At 39.6% G+C, this 22,091-nt stretch overlaps 1 pseudogene; it reads left to right on the forward strand.

Annotated features, from left to right (window-relative positions):
* Window positions 1–6,980: 6,980 nt before the first annotated feature.
* LOC120560645 lies at window positions 6,981–9,856 on the forward strand (annotated as a pseudogene).
* The last annotated feature ends 12,235 nt before the right edge of the window (window positions 9,857–22,091 follow it).

Genomic DNA, 22,091 nt, shown 5'->3' on the forward strand with positions numbered 1-22,091 from the left:
TCTTGAGAGGGAAGAGGAGGAAGGGGTGGAGAGTACACCCCACAGCAGAAAGGCGGCCGTTCGTCAACAACTCATCCAAAATAATAGTCATACAAAATGTACAAAAATCCCCTTTGGCAGTATAAAAACCCGTTTAACACAGAGTGAACAAAAAGTAGTTGTGTCAATAATCAAACCCATCCCAACAGTAAAAATAACAAAAATATCCAATGTCTGCCTCCAGAACATAGGCAGACCGCTGGTCCCCTACTGGATCCTGAATCTTCCGGGGATGCATCGTGTCTTAACTAAACCGTTAACCTGCGAGAGAGCCTTGACCTTCTAAAAATTAAACTAAAAACAGTTTCAAGATAATCAATATCGCCGTCTAACATTCGCCACATCGTCACGGGCTAATCCGGCAGTGAGCTTGGGCAACGATATTAACGTTAAACTGTAACAGTTAGCTAACATTAATATATTGCTTAGTGTAACATTAGCCACCACATAAGTTGGTAAGTTATAACTTAAGTCCCAGTATAGAATGGTCCCAAACAAACAAATTCACATAACACAGATTTACCTTAAAATGTTCGCTTAAATCCTTTTATACCAGTTGGCTAAGACAACCCATTTCCTCAAGCACAGTTCGGTCCGAAAAAATTAACGGCGACAAAAATAGCCGCTGGCAGTCAGCCAAAGTAGCCACACAGCCACTTCGTAACAAGTTCAGAGCTGTCAAGCAAACTGTCGGGTCACTCTGGGGTCATCATCCTGTTGATTGTAGAACGCCTTGGGCGCGTCCTCCGGTGTCAAATTTAAGTGTATTCCCTCGCGAAAGAGACTCGCGAGGCAGGCTGGGTAAAGCAGCTGGAATTTTATTCCCTTTTGTAAAGTGCCTGCTTGATGTCGTTGAATTCCGCACGTCTTCTTGACAGACTGACGCTGAAATCTGGGTATATTCTCAGGGTAGAATTTTGTATTTCAGGTCATGTCGTCTGGCCCATTGCAGCACTCGCTCCTTTTCCTGGAATCGGAAGCATACCACAAACGGCCGAGGGGACCTTCCAGTGTGTTCAGGCTTTTTGCCCACTCTGTGCGACCTCTCCAAAGTTGGAGCAGAGTCAAACACCTCTCTGCCCATAATCTCCATCAGCATGTTTGACATGAACGCTACAGGATCCTCGTCCCCTTCACCTTGTTCTCGGAACATTTACAATTCTCAGATTAGATCTGCGAGAGCGGTTTTCTAAGTCCTCAATGCGATCCAGGAGCTTTGTATTCTGCGCTTGCAGTGACTTGATGGCTGCATCTGCTGCGAATATTTTTTCAAAATTCTCTCCCGCTAAGCATTCCGTTGCAGTCAAGCGGCGTTGAAATGTATCCACAGTCTCTTTTATAGCGTTCACTGAAGACTGTAAAGGGCCAATAGATTCCTGAATGAGGATGGAAATGTCCTCTCTTAAACTTGCACGCTGCTTGGACAGCTCCTCCACCAGCTGGCCCATGGAGAGTCCATCGTCGTTGTTGGAGGAGCATTCGTTAGCAGGGGAGGCCATAGTAGCTAGCTTGCTAGCAATGGTGTTCCGCGTCGTCGATTGTTTGTGTCTAGAGGTGCTCATTATACGTTTGTGGCTAAGTAACACTTTAATATCCGTCGTTGTTCAGTTCCACGGCGTTAAAAACACCTTTAAGGAAAGTTCTAAGCAAGTTAGGTCGGAGCTCGTCTCTCGTGCTTCCTACTCCAGCATGGCCCAAACCGGAAGTCGCGCGTGGATCAGTTTTATGGTGCCAAAACACTGCTGGAGTGATCACAATTATGTATCTATCTATACAACCTTAAAAATACCAACAAAATCTATACAAACAACCCCAAACCGGTTATCCTATCTCAATGTCCAAAGTCAGTATTTGTTTCTGGAAGTTTTACTTCACCCAATTCAAATTATTCTTAATTCAATTTAAATTCGAGTGTGATCTTACCCTGCTGCGTGGAATTGCTTCCGTCTTAATAGATCAGTGTTGGGTCAGGTAGAGCCCTCCGTGGTTTCTGATCCTCTCTCTCTGAATGCTTTTTGGGCGAGGTAGAGGCGAAGATCGTTGGATCTCGGATCGCGAGTCCTCCACGGAGTCTCTTTTATCTGAGCCCTGCACATGATCTCCCATCTCGTCGCCATGTTTGTCGTGGAAGTTTCCTTTGCAGCAGGGGGTAGAGTTTGAGAGTTTAGTAAATTGAAAACAAATAAGACAGACTGAGACTAAAACCAAGTTGGGTTTTTGTATTTTATTAAAAAAAGATATTTGCAAATAGGATCAACATGATTTCACAAAAGGCCGCAGCCCAGTGTGGAGTCAGTTTCTCAAATGAGTGAAAAAGAACACCAGGCTTATATGCATCTTCAGAGTGACAGCACACAGGCACTTGGCTAATTATGACGCTACAATTTTTACAGGCAATCTGATACACATGAAGACAATCAAGAATTACAAGAGACATCTTGGAGCCATCTCACCTCCTCCTCCCTGTACGACTGTCATCCCCCAGTTACATCTTAACTGGCATGAGAAAACATGATAGTTTTAGGGTGACCTTGTACCTTTATCGGTTCAGGCTAACATTATGTTCCAGACTGGATGTCTCACAAAGTTAAAATCAAAATCTACATGTGGGAAATGAGATAAACTCTTTCAGCATTTGTGAGAGAAGTAAAGTACGAATTAAACAAAAATATAAGGAATTGTGCTTAAATGTAATTTTCCCATTACAATGTAAACATTCATGGTGATTATTATATAGTAGTGGAAAAAGGTAGGATTAAACAAGCTTTTGCATCTTCCTATTCCAGTTTTTGGACATGTTACATTAATATTCTGTGCATTTGTGTTTTGTTTATTTTTAAATGTTCAAAATAAAGCATGAATATTCATTAATTCCTCAGGATTCACAGTGCCGCATGAATGTTTAACAATACAAGATTTATACAGTCATTCCAACTATTTTAATAGCTTAGTATTTTATGCAAAACAATGTTATGTATATAATAAAGGCTTTAGGCCGCCCTACAAGTTATTGTAGGGCCAGTTTAATATGCTACATACACTACTGGTCAAAAGTTTTGGAACACCCCAATTTTTTATTGAAATTTTAGCAGTTCAAGTCCAATGAATAGCTTGAAATTGTACAAAAAAAAAAGTGGTGAACTTTTTTGGTTAGAAAGAAAAAAAAAAAAAAAAGGCTAGGTTACCCAAAACTGAAAAATAATGTACATTTCAGTATTTTACAAAAAGGCCTTTTTCAGGGAACAAGAAATGGGTAAACAACATAAAGCTGTTCTGCAGCAATGGAGGTTGCTCAAGCTTTGAAAGTTGGTGCTACCAATTCCCTCAGGTGTTCCAACTTGTCTGGATTACTTACAACCCTCTCTGTTTGTATAAAAGGATTGTTGGAACACCGTGTGGTACCCTACCCTCCTGAAAGTAGTGTGTTGCAATAAAAATGGCAGGAAAAAGGCAATTAACAATGGAAGAGAGACAGACCATCATAACACTTAAGAATGTTGGTCTTTCCTACAGAGAAATTGCGACAAAAGTCGAGGTGTCAGCGAGTACAGTATTCTTCACCATCAAAAGGCACTTAGAAACTGGGGGAAACTCTGACAGGAAGAGGTCTGGCAGACCCAAAGCCACAACAGAATCAGAAGACAAGTTTCTGAGAGTCAACAGCTTGCGTGATAGGCGGCTCACAGGACAACAGCTTCAAGCACAGCTTACTAGTGGTCGTAATAAGCAAGTCTCAGTTTCACCTGTAAAGAGAAGACTTGGAGCTGCAGGTGTGATAGGTCGAGTTGCAGCAAGAAAGCCATTGCTAAGACGTCAGAATAAGAAAAGGAGGCTTGCCTGGGCCAAGAAACATCTTCAATGGACTACTGAAGACTGGAAGTAGGTGTTATGGACTGATGATCAAAATTTTAAATCTTCGGTTCATCACGCAGGATTTTTGTACGCCGTTGAGAAGGTGAAAGATGGTTCCTCAGTGTGTGACATCAACTGTCAAACATGGAGGAGGAAGCGTGATGGTCTGGGGCTGTTTTGCTGGATCCAGGGTCGGTGATTCGTACAGAGTGAAAGGCACCCTGAACCAAAACGGCTACCACAGCATTTTGCAGCGCCATGCAGTACCCTCTGGTATGCGCCTAGTTGGTCAGGGGTTCATCCTACAGCAAGATAATGACCCAGAACATAAGTCCAAGCTATGCCAGAACTACCTTAGCAAAAAAGAACAAGATGGTAATCTTAAAAACATGGAGTGGCCAGCACAGTCACCAGACTTAAACCCATTGAGCTGGTTTGGGATGAACTGGACAGAAAAGTGAAAGCAAAGCAACCTCCAAGTGCCACACATTTATGGGAACTTCTGCAACAGAGTTGGGAAGAACTTTCTGAAGAATATTTGATTTCCATTGTAGAAAGAATGCCACGAGTGTGTTCAGCTGATATATCTGCCAAAGGGGGCTACTTTGATTAGTCAAAAATTTAGACTACATTTTGGTTTACACACACACACACACACACGTGGTTCACACGTGTGTGTGTGTAAACCAAAATGAAGAATATTTGATTTAAAAAATTTAGACTACATTTTGGTAGAGTACACACACACACACACACACACACACACAAAATTGGCATGAATAATCATAATGGTATACATGCCCCATGTGTATGTGCATGCATGCGTGTATGAGTCAAAACAAAAAAGTCCAAGAGGACGTCCGCAAATGTCTGGTTTCATCTACAACTTTTCTGTTGAACAATTTCTTTGTCCTCTGCAGATTGATTTTCAGGAGTGGGGGGGGGGAAGAATCTATTTTAAATCTGATTTTATTTTGCTTTCCCTGCAAAATGACGCAAGTGGGCCCAAGGGGATGAGGGCCAAACATTACTGGGCCTTGGCACAAAAACTTCTGTAAATATTATATTCAAACAAGCCTTATTGATAAAGTAAAAAAATAAATAAAAATAAAACACTTGATGACGTTGTCTGCAATTTCCTTCTGGAAACGGTTGTCCCCAGAGTTGCGAGGACCTGTATTTAGACCGGGATGGCATGGTTCCGGTGCGTTGCCCTCTCTACTGGACCCAATTCAGTACATAGATCAAGAGCGCAGCTTTAGGGAATCGGCATATTAGCCAGTAATCATCATGGTCCTGGAAGTCTCCTTCTCTCCCGATTCTTCCATTAACGTAGTCCTCCTGCAGGGCCAGCAGTGCCATCATGCAGCATTACGCACAGGTTCACCGCAGTATTTATGTTTACAACAATTTGTTTGTTAACACCTTGCTAAAATCACAGCATCCACTAACTAGTGGTACCCCCAACACATACAATTTGAAGACTAAAGTCTAATAAGCAAACACACTTTTCTTCATGCAGGTTTTGTTATGAACAGTATTAAAGTTCGGACCGATAACGAGGACATTAAGGGTAATGACAGCTTAACGGCTGTATTTCCAGACTTTGACATTTGATGATATATGATATATGTTTTAAAGACATTTAGTTATTTACACTGTGTTCTGCAGTTATCTAATGCTAGGGTATTTGATGCTATCCTGTATTTCATGCAGTCGGGCCGTCTCCTCCTCCTGCGCTCCGTAGCGGACTCTGTGACGGTGAGACAGCGCCGATTAAATAAAGAACGAATTTTTAAGATTTGAGTTGGAGGTGTTTAATAACACTGCTGGATTAAATCTTCATGGTAATGTGGATGATATGGAGTGAAAAAAAATGTGCGTGAGGCATCAATACTTATAAATATTACGAGTAATCGTAATTCCCACATTTACTCTCTGCAGTCTGACTTCAGTTCACCACCTCACCATCTGCGTCGCCAATTCCCATTGTCTCCAAAATGTGCGTACGCATGGGTCAGAGTTTGAGTGGAGGACCGCACATTCTCCCATCAAATTTGTTTTTTTGATAAATCACAACCTTTGCGAGGGAGTGGCGTACGCACATTTCCAGCCCCGTTTTGAGACCCCTGGTCTAATGTGGTCTACATATGAAAAAAACTGAAATCTCCCTTTATTGCGTTCTCAAAGACAAAGCCTTCACAAATCTAAAAGTGTGTTTTATACATAATTAATAATTCAGTCACTCAGCAATGTAGGCTAAGTCATGTTTCCTGCTGAATGGGACGCTAACTGAGAGTTAAAGGTGTGTTCTTGTTAAACAGAGAACACTGTTTGGAGATTCAAAGAGACTCACCATAGTTTAGTTGAGCTGTCTGCTGTCCAACAGCTCTGGAGGAAACTGCTAACCTACAGGCTCAACAGTCACACAGCTGTTTCAGGTCATCTGGCTGATTGTGTGGGCGGGGTTACACTGATTGATTGACATCTTCCTCCTGTTAGGGCGGGACTAATGACAGCTTCATCATTCTTATTGGAAGAGTGTGTACGTAATTCCCATCTAAGCTCCGCCCACCTTCAGCCTGAGCAGAGTTGAATCAGAAGTGAAATCACCTGTTAGCTGTTCACTGCTCTCAGGGCTGGAGAGTAACTAATGCTGCGTTCATGCCACCTCGGAATAACAGGCACCGCCCCCCTGGTCACGTTGTTTTTCCGACTGGCAGCGTTCACATGGTCGGGATGCGTGTTCTTCTTCTTCTGTTATATTGGCGTTTGGCATAACAACTTTTTGCATGACTGCCACCGACGGTTGGCCGTAGCCGAGAGCATCAGGTGTGTGAAAACATGGAGGCCACAATAACCGAAGATTCTCTGCTGTTTTCTTATGCGAGCATCCAAACAGCACATCGCCAGGTGTTTGTTTGTGTTATCTGGAGGACAACCAACGGGAAAAGACACGGGGCCTGTTGCACAAAAGTAGAATTAAGACCCCCGCCGAAAAAAACCCACCCAGCCCCACAAAAGCCAAAAAATGGGGGGCGGGGGTTTTTTTTTTGCACAAAAACCCCCCCCGGATGCGCACACACGGATTCATTAAGCCAGGTGAAACCAATCCTGGATAGGTGCGCGCTCACGGCTCACTCAAATAGACCCCGCCACAGATCACAGATTAACTGATTTACCATGGCAACTAGAGCCGCGTACTTTTCCCCGTCGGAAGCACAAATCCTCATGGAGGCATACGAGGAGGTAAAAGATATAATTAAGAAGAAAGGCAACACCGCCACAGTGATAAAGCAAAGAGAAAAAGCGTGGCAAAGTATTGCAGACCGCCTGAATGCGTAAGTAGTGCACAATTACACTCACCGCTCCGCTCCGCCAAACATCACAATTACAATTCAAATATTTAATTCACATCTCCAAAAACGCAGTTGTACTGTAATTATGACACGGTTACATTTTTAATTGAAATGCACTGCAGATATGAGTGAAATTGTGTAAAGTAACTCCATCACACTGTATAAAGCTATGATAAATTATTATTAAAGCCTTACATTATTATTTAACATTACTACGCTCAGTACGGTTTAATCTTAGCCGTTGTACTCTGCTTCTTATGTTGTCCACCGTTTGTTTTTGTGTTTCTCCTGCTTTTATTAATGTAAAGCTGCTTTGACAGAATGAAACAATTGTGAAAAGTGCTATATAAATACATTTTAATTGAATAAATAGATGAGCTATAATAATAATCACTTTAATTTATATAGCGCCTTTCAAAGGACCCAAGGTCGGTTGCTCACTGCACTGCAAAAATGTCTTTCTTACTTAGTATTTTTGTCTTGTTTTCAGTAAAAACAAAATATCTCAAAAAAATCTTAAATATTTTCTTGAGCAAAATTACCAATAAGCAAGATAATCTGCCAGTGAAACAAGAGAACTTTTCTAAAATTAAGTGTTTATGGAAAAAGTAAACTTATTTCAAGAGAATTTTTCTTATTATATTGACAGATTTTTTTTATTTTTTTGCTTGTTTTAAGCACACATTTACTTAAAGTTTATATTTTTTGTCTAAACTATACTTATTTTGCTAGGTCATTTAGCAAATCAAGAAAATACATCTTTATTTAAGTTTTTTTTTTTATTTTCCCAGCAATCAGTACAACCAAGTCATCGTTATAAGGCATCGCCCTCTTTTGCCCACCCCCCCAGCACCAGGTGTGGCCACTAGCCTATATGAAGGCCCAAAATTGTGTGTTCCTTTCTGCTCTGACAATGGCATGCCCATTCTTGCGAGATGTGGTGGATGAAGAAGCACTTGTGCTGAGGAGAGCCTTCAGGCGAGAAAGGGTCTTCAGGGACCGGTTGGACCTACTGGCCTTCCCTGATGACCATCTATATGAAAGATACAGGTTTTCTGCAGATGGCATCAGGTATCTATGCAGACTACTGGGTCCCAGGATTAAGCACCGCACTGCACGGAGCCATGCACTGAGTGTGGAGCAAATGGTTTGGGGTTGGCTGCGCTTTTTGCTAGTGGAGCCTTCCTGTACTCAGTGGGGGATGCAGAACAGCTGAACAAGGCCACAATTTGCCGCACAATAAGGAGTGTGTGTCTGGCTATCAAAGCATTAGCAGATGTCTTCATCTCCTTCCCTGGCCACAGAAGACTCTGTGACATCAAAGAGGAGTTCTATAGGATTGCAGGTAAGAGGATCTACAAATTACAGGACAACTGTTAACACATAGTAGGATACTCATTACTTTGTGTGACAGGTTTCCCCAATGTCATTGGTGCAGTGGACTGCACACATAAGGATAAAAGCCCCCTCAGGTGCCCATGAGGCCGATTTTTGTGAATAGGAAATCCTTTCACAGCATTAATGTTCAGGTGAACATAACTTTTTGATATTGTCCATTGACGAACACTTTGCATTGCCAGTGATGTGCATTGATTGGTGTAATATTCCTCATCTTATGATTTCAGATGGTCTGCAATGCTGACTGTGTGATCAGCAATGTTGTGGCAAAATGGCCTGGCTCAGTCCATGACTCCAGAATCTTTCGGGCCTCTGAAATCTATCAGTGCCTATCACAAGGTAAGCCACACAACCCCTATTTATAACCATCATGGCTGTGTCAAGAATATAACTGTGTTTATGAGGTAGTAATGATGAGATTTTGTGTTGACAGGTGAATTCTCTGGTGTGTTGCTGGGAGACAGGGGGTATGGCTGCCAGCCTTTTCTCCTGACACCTTTCACAGACCCCCAGGAAGCACAGCAGGCCTATAACCATGCCCATGCCAGGACCAGGGCCAGAGTTGAAATGACCTTTGGCCTCCTGAAGGCACGCTTTCACTGCCTTCACAAATTAAGGGTCAGCCCTGTTAGGGCATGTGATATTACTGTGGCTTGTGCTGTCCTCCACAATGTGGCCTGCCTGAGGAAGGAGAGGGCCCCCAGAGTGCCACCAGCCATGGACTGGGACAATCCGGCAATCTTCCCTGATGACGACAGTGGTCGGCTGCTGAGGGACCAATATGTGTTGAATTATTTTAGTTAGTATGTGTGCTTTCAATTTTGGTAAAATATGTCCTGCGGTGGCAGAGGAATTTCGTTTTTTTTGGGTTCGTTTTTTTACGAATTTGGCCTCTTATGATGTTTGTGCGGTATACTGTGTGTAATACAAGGCTGCAGGGAGGCTACTGCATCCATTCATTTGTCTGTTCAGTTGATGTGTATGGATTTGTCCTGCATTTATTTTAGTGTGCAGACATGCAGGGTGTGTTATATACAGACCTTTGAATGTGTATGTATCATTTTGTATAATATGCTTTGATTCTGTGCTTTCCATCTTGTAGAGTCACTCTGACTTCAGTTTCGAAAGGAGCTGATGGTTTACCTGCTTTGTTTTGTCCTTATTCAATAAAGGAACATAATGTTACACATTGTGTTTTTATATTCATATGGAATGTGTATTTGTGTATTTGTTTATATGACAGAGTACTAGGGCCACACTGAAGAAAAAGGATAAAGTCATAAATTTATGAGGCTGGTTCTTTCTGCAGAAAAGCTACATATTCTTTTTACAGTTTTGATACTTATGACAATGTGATACTTAATATTCTGGCACATCAGCATGTCTTTGTTTATGAAACCATACTGAAGTACAATTTCACGAAATGCCCCACATCTGTCATTTTAGCAACTGTCCTTTAAAACAACTGGTTACAATAGTATGACTTGTCTTTTTTTTCCCTCTGTGGCCCTAATATTCTATCATTTTATATATAGCCTTATAGTCTATGGGAAACTGTAAATTATCTAATGATAACAACATCATCTAAAAATCATTATTTATCCAAAATCATTGAAATTAATGATCACAAACGTTTAAATAATGACAGTGGATCTAGTTATATGTGATAACAATGTATAGTGAGCAGTGAAATAACTATTGGTTTCCATTTGTGGTGACTGCTGACTGACATTAGGGATGAGATTAAATAGATCCTGGAATTTAGCCTGGTCTGGAGCAGGCTAGCTCCACAGAATAAATCTCCATGGTAATTTATACCATAACATATCCTCCTGCCCCCTATCCAGCTTTAGTGCAACCGGATTACGGATCAATTGAGCCAGGATCACCAAGATATCCTGGCTTAATCCCTTATCCTAGTTTTGTGCAACAGGCCCACGGATAATGTGTTGTTTTTTTATACATAGGCCTATTTATGAATAATTTGAAACATATGTCTGTGTATGTTTCTTGGCAGAGGCATTTGACCACAATAAACAGTTTATTGTCATTAAAATATGTTCAGTGAACCAAAGTCGCCTCCATCAAACGTCTGTTGTCAACAACGCGTCACCAACTGGGGAACTCGGTTATCAAAATCCAGCCCGAGTTTCCCACCTCTGATTCCCACAGGACGTTACGTGAATGGTGACGTTTTCACTCGGAAAAACGTTTTTCCGATGTCCATGAACGCACGGTAAGTACATTTACTCCAGTACTGTCCTTCAGTCCAAATGTTGAGCTACTTGTACTTTATAACTTCGAGAAATATTGTACTTTTTACTCCACTACATTCATCTGTTACAGCTTTACTTACTAGTTACTTTAGTTACTCCACTACATTCATCTGTTACAGCTTTAGTTATTAGTTACTTTACACATTAAGAGTCCTCCACACAGAACACATGTAGTTTATAAAATCTGATGTTTGATTCTAAAGTAAACTAGCCAACAATATAACGGCTACAAGTCCAGCTGAGATGATGAGACCATTAAACACACAACTATTTGGATCCTTTTCCCTTCCTACTGATACTTACATACTTTTACTTTCAATCCAGGACTTTAACTGTACAGAGTATTATTACAGTGTGGTATTAATACTTTTACTGCAGTAATCTGAATACTTCTTCCAGCGCTGACTGTGCTTCATGGTTTCAAAAGCCAAAGAGCAGCTGAATGTGATTGGTCGAGGGTCACAAAGGAACATCCTGATATTGATTGAGCATTATTGATGTTTTTTCTCCTTTATTGAAAGAGCATTCAGCGACAGGCAGCGCACCAATCAGAACACAAAGAACAGAAACCACTTCATCAACATATATAGGTTGATGCTTTTAAGAGCTTTCTTATTTTTAGATTATTGAATTGATGAAATGTTTGAGTTAATTGTCAAAGATAAAAAAGGATGGTTTGTGATTAGCAACGTTAGACTTGGTGGTGGAAGCATTGGACAAACAGAAAGCTTTGGTAGGACGAGGACAATTCCGATTCAATATGTTGGAAATAGAAAAACTACAGGACCAAAAGAAATGTTCAGGAGCCGGTTTCCAAAAGGAGCAGTCTACACGTCCTGTCTGTATCTTTGCAGGGATAAAAGACATGAATCATTTTAATCTGATCTGGAATCAGATATTTTAAAAGGTAAGGCGCAGATTTTCTTTCACTTCCAGTCTGAAGTGAAGCTAGTCCAGAAAGAGAATATAGACTGTTTCATTTTGAAATAAAGCATGTGTATGGCAGTTATTATTTCTCTTATAGGAGAAACAGACTGACCAAGCTCAGAAACATAAAGAGCATGTCCAGCAGTTAGTCTGAGCCCTTTACTCCAAGGCAGTGTTTCTCAAACAGGGGTACGTACGAGTACTAGGGTACTTTGTAGTACTGCAGGGGGTTGTGACAAAGTGGGTGATGCACTCACCACTTGTCCCTGTGCTAATGTACTTATTTTACATATTTATTTCACACATTGCTGTAGTTGGTGTTTTACAGCTATATATATATATATATATATATATTTTTTTTTTTTTTATATATATATATATATATATATATATATATATATATATCTACATGGTTTACTAAACCTCCCACTGTTCTCCAGTTCTCATGTCTCTGTTAACAACCAAATTCTCTGACATCCATCTTTGCTGCAGCCGGGGATCGAACAGTGGACCTTCTGCTGCTGTAACTAAGCTAACTCTGGGCAACAGCGTCCTCATGTGGCCAAATGACGCAGCTGCATTATTAACCAGAGCACATGGAGAAATGCACCATTTCAATGATAACATCAGGGGTTTCTGTTTTAGGAAGAAAGCTGCAAACACTCAACTCTTAGATTCATCTCAACTATTTGGATAATCCATTAATCTGTTTGAATCAAAAACAGGTAAACTTGTGTGATGTCAGCTTGTTAAATGTGAATATGTTCTAGTTTCTTCTCTCCTCTGGGACAGGAAACGGAATGTCTTTGAGTTGTGGACAAAACAAGACATTTGAGGACATAATCTTGGACTTTGGGAAACACCAATCAACATTTTAGAGACAGAACTACAATTCCATTCAACCAGACAATAATCCATGATGAAAACATTGGTAGCTGCAGCCCGAGTGAGTTTAAGTTTAGAGTAGCAAAACAGATTAAGAGCTATGTCCCAAATAATAGCCACACAAGCTGCCAGAAGTTCTTGGATCAGTGAAAGTGAAGGCCTCTCTGTGCAGGTTTCTTCCACCTCTCAGCTCTTTACCTTCAGTTAACTCTGATACAACCAAACACAAGTTTGTTAAAGGACAACACATTGTCCTTTTAAAAGCATAGTTCCAAAGTAGCACAAGCATTATACATACATTGCTCTTTAAAAGCAAAGGTCCATGTTCCATACGTATAACACATAAAAATGTAAAGCATAGATATGTGATACACAAGACTCCCCCCCCCCTCATACTGTTCTGAAAAACATAGTCCTTTTAGCCTGAACAACCACACTAAATAAACAATTCAATTTTATTTATAGTATCAAATCATAAGAGTTATCTCAGGACACTTTACAGATAGAGTAGGTCTAGACCACACTCTATAATTTACAAAGCCCCAACAATTCTAGTGGCAATAATAGTCACAATAAAGATAATGGAACAGTGACTACAAATGGTAGTCGTAGTAGTTCATGTCATAGCAGGACGAAGCAGGATGCAGCAGGGCACTGCAGAGCATAGCAGGGTGTAACAGGACATAGGGCGTGCAGCAGGACCACGGCGACAGCTGCAACCATGATTTTGGTGCCACCCTAATCCAAGGAATCATGCTCGGCGAAAAATACAACCTAAGGACTCCGGGGAATAAGCTCCCCAGAGCTAGGTTAGTAACGAGCATTTCTGGAACATGGAAGCAAATAGAGGAGCGAGAAGCTCAGTGTGTCAAAGGAAGTCCCCCGGCAGTCTAAAACTATAACAGCATAACTAAGAGAGACAGGTTAAGGAGAGGAGCCTGGTTGGGCTAGAACTCTCCCCAACCGGATCGGGCTGTACTGGCCTGCCTCCCTCTACTTTTATATTATTGATTATATGGTAGATGAAACGACTATGAAGAGAAGCAGGTGGGCCGGGCTAGGCGGATGCTGTAACAGTCCCTACTATAAGCTTTTTCAAAGGAGGGTTTTCAGTTTATTCTTAAATGTGACGATGTCTGCCTCCCGGACCCAGACTGTGAGCTGGTTCCACAGGAGAGGAGCCTGATAGCTGAAGGCTCTGGCTCCCATTCTACTTTTAGAGACTCTAGGAACCACAAGTAACTCTGCATTCTGGGAGCGCAGTGCTCTAGTGGGACAATAAGGTACTAAGAGCTCTTAAAGATATGATGGTGCTTGACCATTTAGAGCTTTGTAGGTCAGAAGAAGGATTTTAAATTCAATCCTGGATTTTACAGGAAGCAAATGCTTGCGATGTTCCACTACTAGATACCTCCCGTGACCACACACACACACACACACACACACACAGTCGTTTTCAGTTAACCTGATTAGCCCTCTTTCCATAGTCGACGTAATCGATTACGTAAATGCGTCATCACCCTTTTACTGTCCGCCTCTGGTAAATGCTCCGCTACACCTGGGTTCAGGTAGAAGGTTTACCAAACTCTGTCTAACCCTGATGTCTGAGTTGATTTACCCTGAGATGGGAAACTCTGAGTTTTCGGTTCCAGAACAGCTGATATGAGTTAGTTCAATCAACTCAGAGTAGGTTCATGTGCGTGCACCACCAAGAGAAAAAGGCAGCATGAATGGAGCCATGATTCTACGATTCACCATGGTAACAACCACAAACAAACGGGTCGGCGGAAATACTCATGCGCACATACAGCGAGTTAAAAAAAGAAAAAACACAGCGGCTGCTGCAAAAGAGAGAGAATTTGCGTGGGAGAAAATTGCTGCTAGAGTAAATGGTATATTCCAATATAGTGTAGCCTATATCATATTTAATCATAAGTAGGCTATAGCCTAATATTACTGGTGAAATGGTAGCCTATTGAACCTATAATCTATTTCATTTAGGTGCAACACTGCGGACGAAAAAGTACTACGTTTACAAATCCCATTCTGAGGCTGCAGCACCATCATTAACATAATTATAATCCATAATCTTTTATTTCAAAGGGTGTACATCATTCACCTGCAATACTGTGGAACTCCTTTTAAAAACGTTTAAAACACGTTTGCGATCGAGTCACACTATTCTGACAGCGTTTTGCTACAGTGGCTTTATGCTCTGCATCACAATATTGTAAAGACAAATGCCGTTTGCAAAAAAACGTAATGCGACCCAAATAATCTGCTGGGATGTAAGAGCATATGACGTTAGTGATATGAGGACGGATAAGGTTATGTAGGCTACATAACTGATCGACTGGGAAGAAAAACGATACCGCTCAAATAGGAAGTTATCTAAAAATAAAAATGTCGGGGTTTCAATATCATCTCCCGACGTAACACCCTGCGAAGTAATACAGCTTCTTCATCAACGGGATCGTTGACAAAAGGAAATGCCATGTTTTGAGAAATTGTTGCCTAATAAACCAACATAATAAATGTTTTTATTCATGCCGATAAAAACTGCGCTAAAAAGCACCTGATCCAGAATGAATGAATGATTTATTTTTATTTTTTTTATTTTTTTTTTTATTTGATTTATTAGACAGTAACCGAAATAAATGCATAACAAGATGCCATCACAGTGACATTGTACATTTATCAGAACTGTCGAGGATAACACAAGAAAGTTACAAACTTATTTCCATTGTGGTCCTCGTTGTAGTCTGATAAAGATGTCCAGGCAAGCTATAGCTGACTAAAAGGTACCTTGTGTACACTCAACCACATCCAAATACAAAATAAATACAAATATATACACTGTAATAATAAATATTAATTTAAGACTACATAAAAGATTGAATCTAATTCGCATTTAACAACCATTCACCACATACTCGATTAAAACAATGATCTGACTGGCTTAACTTAATCTCAACTGGGAGTTTGTTCTATTCCATTGCCGCCATGTACAAAAAAGTATTTTGCCCAGAACAGGTCTTAAATCTACACGGAACTATGTCTGTGGCACTACCTCTAGTTGAGTAGCTATGAGAGTTTCTAATAAGCTTAAAATAATCTTTAAAATACCTTGGCTTATATTCTTATACAAAATCTTTCTTGTTAATCTTAGTTTTCAACTGTCTCGCCCTATTTTCAACTGTCTTTCAACTTAATTTCTTAAGTTCAGAAGAGCCAAAATTTTAAATCAACCTAACTAATTTATTCTGTGCCGTTTGAAGTTGAACTTTTATCCTCTTGGGTGTGCTACTGTACCATGTAGTACAGGCATAATCGAAGTGTGGCTGAATTAAAGCATTTGCCAACATTTTTAAAGTTTCTTTATTTAGAAACTGAGCCTTACGAGCCAAAAATGTAGTTCTTTGGTTCACTTTTTTGATAACCTTTTGACTCATACTTTCTCCACTCACAGAACTGTCTAAATCACAGCCCAAATATTCAACACAATTTTTAGCTTCAATCTGGATACCACCCAAATAAATTTTAAGCTCAGGAGTCCTACTCAACCTTATTTTAGAACCAAATAAAATAGATTCAGTTTTCCCCAGATGCAAAGACAGTTTGTTCTCTATCAGCCATTCACTTATATTTTGTAACTCATCACTTAAATAATTCTCAATAACTTTTATGTCCTTATTGGAGAACGCCAAGGCTGAATCATCCGCATAGAGAAAAAGATTACAATTGCAAACAGATTTCATATCGTTGATATACAAGAGAAACCACAACGGACCCAGGACATTACCCTGTGGCACCCCACACGTTATTTTTCTTGCCTCAGAAAGAGTGCAGACAATATCAACTCTCTGATGCCTTTCAGTCAAATACGATCAAATCCAATTACATGCCATACTGTTAAAACCTAGTTCTTTTAGTTTAATCAGCAAGATCTGATGGTCAACAGTGTCAAATGCTTTCTGGAGGTCTATACCATGCCACAAAGTTTACCCAAATCGATCTCTCTTCTTAAATAGTCTGTTAGATATAATAAACACGTATCCGTAGAATAAGATGTTCTAAAACCAGATTGCAAATCATAAAACAAATCAGAATTACTAATGTAATTATATATTTGCTCTTGTATTATCATCTCCAAGACTTTTGAAACAACTCCCAAAATCGAAATTGGTCTATAATTACCCTCTTCTAATTTGCTCCCTTTTTTATATAGCGGAACAACCCTAGCAAGCTTCAGATCTTTCGGAAATCTACCTAACATAATTGAAAGATTAAAAATATGAGTGAGATATGGAGAAATGAATTCTGCAGCATCTTTTAAAAATCTGGCCGGTATTTCATCTAGACCAATTGCCTTCGAACACTTAAGTTCATTCAATAACTTTAATACCTCATCCTGTGAAACCATAGAAAGGCAAAACGAGTCTGCTACTACTCCAAGCTTAGAGTAATTCATGACCTCACCATCATATAACCCTGGTTTTCTTGGTAAATTTTCAACTAAGCTATAGTCCAGCTATAGAAGTAAAAAAGGAGTTAAATTTATCCGCAACCTTTAGTTTATTTGAAGAGAGCTCCCCATTAATATTAAGGCAAATATTATTTGACTTTATCTTAAGTCTATCACTGAACCCCATTTGTTTCAATGACTGCCAAAGTTTCTTTGGGTTACCTTTATGCTCAGTTAATTTATCACGAAAAAAGTCTCTTTTACAAGTTTTAATCATCTTTTGCACTATATTCCTTAACTTCTTATAATTATCCAAGTCAATTTGCTCTTTACTCTTCCTAAAAACAGAAAAGACTTTATTTCTATTACTAATTGCTTCTAAAATATCACCATTCATCCATGGCTCTGACCTCAGTTTTACTCGAATGAAATGAGAGAGCGCTGTGTCAGAGGGAGGAGACAGAGAAACTCGAGGTTTCTTGAAGAAAAACTGCTCCCGACCAGGTTAGGTTCACAGACTCAGTTACCATAGTAACTGACTCTGAGGTGAAGTTACCTCTCTTTCTGAAACAGAAAACCCAGAGTTTCCCTCATCTCAGGGTTAACAAACTCAGAGTTTTCACTAAACCTGCTTTCTGAAATACCACCCTGTTCTTTCCCTCTCCTCCGTGTTTTAAACAGCTGCAGGTGAGCTCATGGTGAAGCGAAGAATCCTGGGTAATTTGCTGAGCTTTCACTCTGCCCATATGTCAAGAGACCCGTCACACATCCTAGACTAGAGCACGTCAGTCAAGTGGTGCGTTTCAATCCCGCAAGCGTTATTTTTGTGTGGTTTTCAGAAAAGAAATCCTGTAATAGTTTGATAGTTATAGCCTACTTATGTAGACAACCTTTGAAAACTCCAAGAATTCCCACAGGAAACAGCCTTCAACTAGACTACAAGTTCCGTAAAACGTGTTAGCTAACCTCTTACTCATACACAATCTTTGATTGCTCTCGCCCTTCCTTTACCACAGGATGGCGCAAAACACAAATTAAACATAATTAGGTTGCTTCTATGTAAATCTGTTTTTCTTCATCGATTATCCAATGCAGCACAATAATCAATTGAGGATCGGTTTTACAGGGGGGCAACAGAGAACAAGCAACTGAACTAAAGTCCCATTAACACCAGTATACATACTTCAGATTGTTAAAAGCAGCTAATATGTCTTCATGTAGAGGGAGAAGTATGAGGTGAATGCATCATTAATTAAATAAATAGGCTACTTCTGAATCTTTTTTAATTACCACCAAATCATTTGGCTGACATGATCCATTTCTTATTGCTATTCTCTGTTATTACTTAATGACATGCATGTTTGAACAAGAGACCGTTTTTAATGGTAAATGGGGTACACAAGACCCTGGCTTTTTATTAATACCCAAGGGGAAATTACATTTTACACTCTGTTGTTACACCTTACACACATCCCCGAAATACACACACGTACACATGCACAAACAGGACCTATACATGGGCTAATTGGAGAGATGTCAGAGTGAGGGGGGCTGCCCATTAAAGGCACCTGAGCCGCTGGGGGGTTTGTTGCATTTTTTTAAGGGCACCTTGGCTGTGCCCAGGAGGTGAACTGGCACCTCTCCAGCTACCAGTCCACACTTGGTCTTTAAGGGGACTGTCTGATCCTTGATGTGATTCTTTTATTTCCCCAAAACCCCTGCTCTACAACCAGCTAAACACATACCAGAAACCATCACCTTTGGATTTGTCTTCGTAGGCCCTGCAATGTCAGTATATCATCGGTTGGACTGCCAAATGCTTCTTCTCATCATCCGTCTGACTGTGGCCAGTCTAATTTCTATGTAAACTAAACTAGCTGATACATCCACAATACTAGGGCCTGTGTATCTACAGGAGACATCCACCTCCACCAGAATCTTGTGAAACATTTTGCAAAAGTGCATGGTAAAAAAAACTTGTTCTATGACTTCTGTATGTCATAATTAACGAGATTCAGGTCAGAAAAGATCTCATAACCACAGGATTGGGATCTCATAATTATGAGAAAAGGTTTTAAAATTACAAGGTCAGGTGTCATACAGTATTCTGGTGCCCTGATTAGGAATTTTAGCTATATTGCCGCTGTAAATGTTTTTATCTTACTTTATTGTGTGCTTTATCAGCACAAAGTCAGCTTGGATTTATATCAGATGCTACTGGTTTCGCTGTTCCAGAAGGAACAGCTATTTTTTTTCTTTGGTGGATACAATGTGCTTCAGTGTACTGTACTTCACATGGGGAAAAGTATCCAAAAGTAGCATATAAAAGAACTGATTTGCTAATATGCTTCGTTGCTTTGGACAAAAGCATCTGCCAAATGAATTCATGTACGTAGTTGAATAGTAACAGATACATTTGATTGGTGATCCCTTCATGTAAATCTGTTTTGATATTCTACCACAGTGTGTAATATTCAAGTCAATGATCCTTGTGTTACTTATTAATTTCTCTGAGTTAGACAAAGAGCTCTGTGTGGACAAAACTGTGTAATGCGGGTTTGATACAAGTTTATGTTGAATGTTGACAGCTGTGTTTCATATATGTATAATGACATATTAAGATACAATGCTACACTATAGTGCAACTTGCACATACATAGGTTTTACTTACATCTTGATAAATACTATTTAAGTAGTTGTACATTTCTATTCCCAACTTGTATATACATTTGTACATTCATTCAAATTTTTTTATCTTTATTTTCGAATATTTGTTCTTGTATTCTATCCTATATATTATTTATTGTATATTCTGTATGTGTGCTGTGTGTCTGATATTTTGCTGCTGTGGCACTGAAATTTCCCAATCATGGGATCAATAAAAGTCTATCTATCTATCTATCTATCTATCTATCTATCTATCTATCTATCTATCTATCTATCTATCTATCTATCTATCTATAAATTACAGTCTTAAACCTTCACAGTCTTACACACACACACACACACACATACACACAGACATACACACGCAATATACACTTGCCTGCTTAGCAAGTAGTGAAGCAAAGTCTTAACTGAGCTTACTGTAAGATCCTGAACTGGATCCTAAACATATTTCCAGACTCTGGCTTCGATGTAGTCGTTCACACACTCCCAGCCAAAGGACAAAACCACCAAGTAAAACAGGTCAGAACACAGTGTTCCCAGTGGAATCAAGATATAGTCTAGACCAGAGATCTTCAACTGGGGGTCCTCAGAGTCACTGCAGGGGGGCCTCGATTGTGAGGGTGGGTTAGTATACTGACTGTACTGGGGTGGGTGATTAGGGTAATGGGTTGTTTGGTGCAAAATGTAAATAAATGTTTGATAGGTGTTGGAAAGTATATGTATGTTATGTATATTTGTTATCTTGCTATAAATATATAGTATAAAATATATGATACATACATGTACAAAATGTACTGTATAACATAGCCTACAGGAACTATTTAAAGTTGAATGAAAGCTTTGGCCCGCTCCTTTTTTATTTAAAAAAAAAATAATTCAAATGTCTTAACATGGATCCAATATATTATTAGCTAATATAAATCCTGACCCATTTTCAAAAAGTTTCTATATGAGAACTTTGGGTTTCTTTCAAAGAAATTGTCAAAAAAAATAACGTGGATGGTTCTGTACAACCTTCTTCACGAGTAAAATAAATGATCAGTTCATTACTTTTATTTAATTTGGGTGTTTTATTGAATTTTATGGCATTTGAAAAAATAATTGTTGTCACAAAGGTGACAAAGAACTTCGGCAAAAGCGACAAAAATGTGTCTTGAGGTTTTAATTTTTGATTGTGACCCAGAAAAACTAAAAGTTGCATGTTCAACGGGAAGACAACACAGAGGTTATATATCTATAGGGCTGAACGATGAATCACAATTTCAAAGAATGTGATTATCTAATCGTGAAGACCGTGATGAATCAAACGTGAATGTTTAGTTAAATGTTTGGTGAAACATTTGGTTTAAAAAAAAAAAAAAGATTCCTCTTTTTAATTTATTATATTTACTGTTTAATCATGAGATAAATGCTGGAATAATGGTACACTTCCAGAAATGTCCTATTATCGGTGGATAGTTTATTTATTTTGTATAACTTTATTTAACATGACGGTAGAAGGTGTAATATGTAGATGCTGCTGTTGAACTGAGTCAGATCACACATTTCAGTTTACAGGAAAGTCCTGATGTACTTTATTGGAAGTGTTTTATTATTATTAGTAGGCCTATAACTTTAGCTTTTGTGATAAATGTTCTGTGTTTGACTGTTCAATGTTCCACGCTTATTAAAAGAAAAACACTCATTGCTGGCAGTTCATATCCATGTTCTCATCCTTGTAGCCTATAAGAATATAGAGCAGTTTAGATGGTGTGTCATGTTATAATGCTCCATGACATGTTTTATCTGTCACACAGTGAATATTCAACTTTAGCTTAAACATATATTTTTTTAAATATCGCAAATCGAATCGCAATATCTGGCCTAAAAATCGCAATTACATTTTTGCCCCCCCAAATCGTTCAGCATAATAGGCTATCTATAGTCCTTTTTGCTCAAATTGTGATGATCATATTTAAATGTGTAATGCTCAGGAAATTGTCATCACTTGTATGTTGTTGATGCCAGAGCTTGCGTGTGTAGTGGCCCCATAGATATGTAGGCTATAGTGGACCAAAGTAAGTGGGGATGGGGATCTACTGTGGTCCACTCCAGCAGCAGGCAGCAGCCTACACTGTGGCAGGAAGTGGTGCCTGATGGGGTGGGGTGGGGGGGGCGGAGTTTTCAGACCAAAACAGCCGTCTCAACAAAATGTGGACATGTAGACTCCGCCCTCCCGCC

This window comes from Perca fluviatilis, chromosome 6 (genome assembly GCF_010015445.1).
Source record: "Perca fluviatilis chromosome 6, GENO_Pfluv_1.0, whole genome shotgun sequence".
NCBI classification, from domain to species: Eukaryota; Metazoa; Chordata; class Actinopteri; order Perciformes; family Percidae; genus Perca; species Perca fluviatilis.